Source organism: Ochlerotatus camptorhynchus, unplaced genomic scaffold (genome assembly GCF_037179485.1).
Source record: "Ochlerotatus camptorhynchus isolate MF236.1 unplaced genomic scaffold, CSIRO-AGI_Acam_v1.1 ptg000361l, whole genome shotgun sequence".
NCBI lineage: Eukaryota > Metazoa > Arthropoda > Insecta > Diptera > Culicidae > Ochlerotatus > Ochlerotatus camptorhynchus.
In genome coordinates, this window is record NW_027040849.1 from 5,106,844 (window position 1) to 5,115,036 (window position 8,193).

Sequence of the window (8,193 nt, forward strand, 5' to 3'; positions counted from 1 at the left end):
CAAAAGCTACACAGCAAAAAAATAATTTTGATATCACGTCAAAGTGGATGCACTACAATCATGTCGAAAATATGGTGTAATATTACTTGCTAAAAAGGACAAAATTATCATTGATACAATGCATGAACTGACATTACGCTGCTTTTACTGCATTTGTTTATTTATGTGGTCATAAAAATTACATGAAATTTTCGACATGATTGTAGTGCATCCACTTTGATGTGATATCAAAATTATTTTTTTGCTGTGCATACTTATGGAAAATTTTCTCAGCTTCAACTTAGCAGAATATAGTTGTTGAGCCAAACGTCAGATAAAATAGTTATTAATTGTTTAAGAGATTGATAATCTTATGGCATGATCTAGCAGCTGTTTTGTGAGCAACACTGTATCTTGCAGTGTAACATAGTAGCCATGATTTTTGTGCCCTATTCCAAGCGCCAGAAACACCAATGTTGCCTGCTGAACAGTTGATTGAGCATAATCGTAAGACATTAGTGGCTTGAATTATTGATAACTTTTGATGCTTACATTATATTGAAAAGTGGATCAGGACAAAGTTGTAGCTGAGAAAATTTTCTACGAGTTCAGTTATCATTTTTTAAAGCAGAGCGATATGATAAGTTGTTAGATGGATATGAACAAAACATTTGGTTTTCCCATAGTAATTTCCATATAAACTTCAAATGGTTTGTGCCAAGTCAGTTTCTTATCAAATGAGTTCAAATTTTGGAAGACTAATCAGGACCCGATTTAGAACCGTTTGAGCACTGTGGAGCGAAAATGTCAAAATTTGCATCAGTCTAATATTACATCCAAACTGCTGCAACCAGGTCAATTCATCGGTTGTGTAATATAACGTTGTACGATGTACATCGATTTTGCGTACAAAATTACATCCATTGATGTAATATTGTATCTGCTTTTTGCCATTACATCATTATTTCAGCTTGAATTACATTGATCGATATTACATTTTTGTTTTGCTGTGTGGTAGTACCAACAATCAATACGAAACTAACGATATTAAATTGGCTCACTACACGAAACGAAAATCAATTATTTTATTCATGTGTTTCACTTATGAATTTTTGCCAAAACATCAGCCTTATACATTCCATAAGACAAATCACATAGGTCCTGCAGAATGCATAAAGGTATGTGTGACCGGTTATACATTTCATTTGACACATGATCTTCATTAACTTTTTGTAAGGCGTCTGCTTATTAGTTGACTTATACATTGTATGAATAATCAGCAATAGAAATTTGCCAAAAGGTATAAGGAGATTTCTATCCGTGTACTTGACTAGTAGAGTGATGCAAAATTTAAAATTTTCGCTCCACAGTACTTAAACGATTCCAAATCGGATTCTGACTAACCTCTCAAAATTTGAACCCATTTGGTGAGAAACTGAGATGGCACAAACCATTTGAAGTTTGTATGGGAATTACTATGGTAAAACCAAGATTTTTGTTCATGTCTATCTTCTAATAATTCACCATATCAATCTGCTTCGAAAGTTTTCAACTGTACTTATAGGAAATTTTCCCAGCTACAACTTTGCTCAAGACCACTTTCTGATTAAATGCAAGGATCGAAAGTTATCAATGGCTCAATGCGCTGATGTCTTATGATCATGCTCAATCAACTGCTCAGCAGGCAACATTGATGTTTCTTGGGCGTTGAATAGGACATACAAATCATGGCTACTATGTGACACTGCAAAATACAGTGTTGCCTATAGAGCAGCTGCTTGATCATGTCAGAAGTTTACCAATCTCTTAAGTAATTAATAACTTTTTCCTGTCTCGTTTTACATAGAAACAATCTTCAGCAAAGTTGTGGCTGAGAAAATGTTCTATAAGAATAGCTATCGAACTGCTTCGCTGCTCAATATAGAAAAAGATTAGAAGGCAATGAACAAAAAGTTTAGATTTCCCATAGTAATTTACATGTAAACTTCAAATGGCTTGTGCGAAGTCTGTTTCCAAACAAATTAGTTGTAACTTTGGGAGGCTAATCAGGACCCGATTTGAAACTATTTAAGCACTGTGGAGCGAAAAAGTCACATTTTTCATCAGTCTATTGACTAGCCTATTGGTCCCAAGCCAATCAATTAACGTACCCCATTCTAGTATAAATTCCAGTACTACACTATGTTTGTTTTGATTCGCTATGAAAGTTTGACAGATAAAATGAGGGGTTCGTGGATTTTCCTATGTTTAGAGGGGTGCATCGATTAGATTGGGACCGAAGCCAGTACCAGAGCTGAGCCAAAAAGTTGAGCTCGTTTCTACGGGACCTTCGAGTCTTAGAGTTACCTCTATGGTACTACCATAGAGGTAACTGGTAGTACTGTACCAAAGAGGCAGCTTAAAAATCATCTTCCGAAAATGTTCTGAATCCTTTGAAGTGCTTTTTTCCTGGTAGTGCAACAACTAGACCATATTGCCACAGCATAAAGCATGGCCGTTCTAAAAACATGTTTAAATATTAGAAGTTTATACTACAGGCAAAGTTTGGATTTCTTGCGTATATATATGTGTTTATATATTTGTTACATTTGGCGTACTTGACCAAAATTTTAAAGATCACATTGAGAGCATTCAATCTCAATGTGATCTTTAAAATTTTGGTCCAGTAGGTACTAGTCCAAAAAATTTCACTTGACTTGGCCAGGAAATTGGAACTCCGTTCATACATGGAGAACAAAGTATATTAGACACAATTATTAATCCGCTCAAAATAACTAACAATATAGGATTGTTTTAGAGATAACTCGAAACTATAATTGATTTGACTATATATAGCACAACTATATTTCATAGTCATCCTCGATACGTCTAAGAACAATGATGACAACGCCACCATCGGCTCCATAAATACGGTCATTTCGATAAATGGAATAATTTGCGTCCCTTTTAACCTTATGGTCAGGTTTAAGGAACGTTTCAGTTATAACGGCGATAGGCAACTTTATGAATTCTCAAAAAGTTTAATAGCTCTTCTTCATTATATTTAATAGATCGAGCATTCCAATTCAAAATATTTGATGATTTAAGATCCATTACTGAATTTCAAAGTCATAAGTCTCATAGTGAAATGCTATCAAGATGTATCTTGATATCTATCACCAACCATCCAATTTTAATATTTTCGTAAGTTTTCCCCCGGATGACAATAGACATATTTTTTGTGGCGAAATGTAAATTCGATATCTTATTTGATTTTCTTATGTTTTTTTTTTAATTAATTTCTGTTTTCTTCATATCATGATGGTAGGAGGAAAATCAAACTTCGAAAGCAGATAATACGCCCAGAGGATAGCTGCCCAGGCACCCCGGATCCTAAATGCGGCACTGAGTCTCATCTGGGGCAAAATGCGCAATAAGTGAAAAGGGTCAGGATCTCGTTAAATTCAGGTTTTTCTTATTCTTTTCACCTATTCATGCACCGTTCCTACTTCTTTTTCTATACTGCCGATAAGACCCCTCGATTTCCAAAGTCCCGCTATCCCTCTGCTTCGTGCGAGAAGAACCAACAAAACGGCACATTTTTGACAACCGCGCCAGAACCGAAGTTTGACGTCTGCGAGGTGTTGGTGTTGGTGCAAGGGGATGTTTTCCTGAGTGCTCTGGTGCTGATACGGCGTCTGTATAATGACACTCGGCACTCACCAATACGTCGGCGAACTGAAATGAGAGTGCTGCGTTTCTTGTGATGGTATTTTCCGATGCTACCGCGGTTGCGCTGGGGTTACTGTTCCTATTTTGGCTACGAAATTTGCTGTATGAAATTCATGAGAATGATGTATTTACCGTTTGGGACCGAAATTCATACACCTAATATGAATCAAAATTTGTGTAATTTATACAAAACGCCTACAGGTCGACAAATTTCTAACTCGGCCGTAAAATGTATAAAACTGTACGCTTGGGTTCATTACCATTCAAAATAGTTGTTTTCTCCATGTATTTTCGGAAAGAAAAGTATATTAGAACCTTTTTACTTATGGCTTGAGAATTTTAATGGTAATGGTTATGATAGTCAGTAAAGTTCATGGATGGTTTTGTGTTGTTAGTCAACTTTACGTTGAATATATCGCGAATTGATAATCAGTAATTTATAGGCAACCTATTCGCGATGTATTCCACATACACAGCAAAAAAAGTTGTTGAATATTACATCGAAACTGCTGCAACCAGGTCAATCCATCGGTTGTGTAATATCACATTGTACGATGTACATCGATTTTGCGAACAAAATTACATCCATTGATGTAATATTGCATCTGCTTTTTGCTATTACATCATTATTTCATACATCAGCTTGAATTACGTTGATCGATATTACATTTTTTTTTGCTGTGTAAAGTTGATCGATGTTAAAAAAAAACACCCATGAATCTTACTGACTACTATAACCATTACCATTAAAATTCTCAAACCAAGAGTTAATATAGGTTCTAATATAGTTTTCTTTCCGAAAATGTATGGAGAAAACAATTATAAGAACCATTACCATTCAATCTTAACAACCCATTATTTGTAAGGTTCATAAGGTTAAAATTTTATCACACAAACGTTCATGTAAAGTTCCATAACCATTTCAGTTAAAGTCTAGCAGGGATTATAAACAATGTTTAACTCTTTGTGATAAGGTCAAGCAATGGTTAACATTTATACGGGAACCTACTCGGGATATCATGCCAACCTTATGTCATATGTTGCACCATTTCTGATATCGTTCATGCGTGGTATCCGTTTATTATACATCTTTCACATTACAAAGACTATACTTTAGGTTTTGGTTTCGATTCTGGATTAGCCGTATGATAGCAATGTGACGTAGGCGCCAAAATAAAAACTGTTCAGGAGATACTTTTATCTGATCAGGCATAATAAAAAAGGTAAATTTTCATCGCAGTTTGATTTCAATCGATAGCTATAACCCTAATTGACAAGATGAAATAATTGTCAACAATTGACCACTTTGTCAAGCAGTTTTGGCGTGACTTTCTACCAGCGATTTCACAAAACTGGACCAACTAATTTCTATTTTTTATGAAACGAACAAATATTGGCTACTTTTCTCGAGGTTCTAGAAGAAAAAATCTCAAAATAATGTTTCATTTCAAAGTTCGAGAAGTAGTAAACGTCATTTTATCTGCTCGAATAAAGTGGTTAATTGAATTCTTTAATTTTGAAAAAAAATCGTTTTATACACACTAAGATTATTTTACCGAAATCTGTGAAATTTTACCGAAATCTCAGCAGCTGAACGTTCGGTACACGGATAGAAATTTCCTTATAAAGGGTGATACGGTCAAAATTTGGTCAAGGGAAAACGCGTGTAAATCGGTGAAATCGTTTATTTAAAAAATCAAATTAAATTTCTTTTTCAAGTTCAATTAGTATAAAATTCAGGAAAAATATTCAGTTAGGCTTCCGCTTTTCCAAATCCGAATTGCCGGGCCTTACGCTTGACCCCTGCCATCAGATTTTGTACAGCCACCTTGTCCACCTTCTTCGCCGCAGAAAGCCAGTTTGCCTTGAACTGCTGCTCGCCCTTAGCAGTTTTTTTGGTCTTCTTTAGGTTCCGCTTGACAATAGCCCAGTATTTCTCAATTGGGCGGAGCTCTGGCGTGTTGGGAGGGTTCTTGTCCTTGGGAACCACCTGCACGTTGTTGGCGGCGTACCACTCCATGGCCTTTTTACCGTAATGGCAAGATGCCAAATCCGGCCAAAACAGTACGGAACAACCGTGTTTCTTCAGGAAAGGCAGCAGACGTTTATTCAAACACTCTTTCACGTAAATTTCTTGGTTGACAGTCCCGGAAGCTATGAAAATACTGCTTTTCAAGCCACAGGTACAGATGGCTTGCCAAACCAGATATTTCTTTGTGAACTTTGACAGTTTCATGTGCTTGAAAACATCTGCTACCTTTCCCCTTCCTTTTGCCGTATAAAACTCCTGTCCCGGAAGCTGCTTGTAGTCGGCTTTGACGTAAGTTTCGTCGTCCATTACCACGCAGTCAAACTTCGTCAGCATCGTCGTGTACAGCCTCCGGGATCGCGCTTTGGTCGTCGTATTTTGTTTATCATCGCGATTTGGAGTCACTACCTTCTTGTAAGTCGATAGTCCGGCTCGTTTTTTGGCTCGATGCACGGTTGTAGACGATACACCCAGCTTATTTGCGGCATCTCGGAGAGAGAGGTTAGGGTTTCGCTTGAAACTACCGGCAACTCTCTTTGTCGTCTCAGCGGCTTCCGGTTTTCGATTTCCCCCCGATCCAGACTTCCTGGCTGTCGACAAACGTTCCCCAAACACTTTAATTACATTTGTAACGGTTGATTTGGCAACTTTTAGCGATTTTGCCAACTTTGCGTGCGAGTAGCTCGGATTTTCGCGATGCGCGAGCAAAATTTTGATACGCTGCTCTTCTTGCTTGGACGGCATTTTGACAACTGAAGAGTGAATTCCAAAATCAAAATAGGAGCAACATTCTACACACACACACCTTCAAAATGAGGGGTGTTCAGGTTTTTTAAATGCAAAATTGAAAGAAATACGTCAAGTTGATATTGACCAAATTTTGACCGTATCACCCTTTACCTGTTGGAAAAGTTCTATTGCTGATTATTCATAAAATGTATAAGTCAACTAATAAGCAGACGCCTTGCAAAAAGTTAATGAAGATCATGTGTCAAATGAAATGTATAATCGGTCACACATACCTTTTTTGCATTCTTATAGGACCTACGTGGTTTTTCTTATGGAATGTATAAGGCTGATGTTTTGGCAAAAATGTGTAAGTGAAACACATGAATAAAATAATTGATTTTCGTTTCATGTAAACAGTTCAGTGATTTTTCACACTTTTTCACCTTTAATTTTCCAACGAATATCTGTGAAAAATAACAGAAAATCTGTGAAAAATCACCGAACGTTCAGCTGTTGAGATTTCGGTAAAATTTTACAGATTTCGGTAAAAGAATCTCAGTGTGTATCCATCATATGAAAAAGCTGAGGGGGACGACTCTATCTACGATGCAGAAAAGATTGTGTTTTGTTGTTGGTAGCTGAGCGCACGCTGAGTAGATAGAAAGAAGATTGATGACGATTCTGAAGATTTCCTGTAAAAAGATGATGTGCGATGCAAGTAGATGCAAGTTGAAAGAAGATTTTTCAAAGATTTATTTGCTAGTGTAAAATTTGTTGAGCATCTAGAATTGAGATTTAGATGTGTCGTCCCCCTCGCAATTAGCCATGCAAGAAAATGTCAGGACACATCAAATTAATTTTTTTTTTAATTTGGATCTACGAACGTTAAATTTATATTATGCAAGAAAGTGACGCTCGTAAAACAAACTTCCCTATGATGAATAATGGTTCAAATTTAATTCTAGTTCCTTTTGCGTCAAGCCTGACTGAATAGGCTTATAATAGGCAATTTATCAGGAAAAGTGAAAAAGTGTTCCGCTTTCCAATGTCTCACACACCAAATTTAAATCGCTGAAACTCAGCAGAATTTTGCTGATTTTAGACTTGATGAAAGATCAGCAAACTTTCCAGTAAAATAATGCTGCTGAATTTTCCAGCAATTCCAACGTCTATCAAAATGAAAACATTTTACTGATAATCAACAAAAATTTCAGCAAAATTTCTTCACTGATTTTTCAGCAATAAAAAATTCTGACAGCTCACAACATTTTGCTGAATAAACTCAGTAAATCGAGTTTATTTTCACTTGAGGCTGGAAGCTTCTGTTAAAGGTTTTTGATACAAATATATAAATTTTGTCTCTATTTATTATCCTAGTGTCTTTTCCATGAATAGTTTATTAAACTTTAATATAACCAGTGCTCTTACCAACATAGTTTTATATATTTGTAGTTTTGTTAATCTCCTCCTCCTCGGTGGTTTATACGAATCTTAAGAATGTAAATACTTGCGACTGTGATGCTAGCAGTTTGACAGCTCTTTACTGGGTGTCAAGCAAACCGTTTATGTTACCTGAATTTTTCGGTAAAAATATCGTTTGCTGTTTTATAATAAAGCTTTTTTGTTGCTGACCATGATCCAGCAAACCGTTTTACTGATAATGAAAACTAAAATTTGGTGTGACGGCAACAAATTCTGCTCACAACACTATTTTTGAGGTTCTCATATTCACCACCAGAGATTGA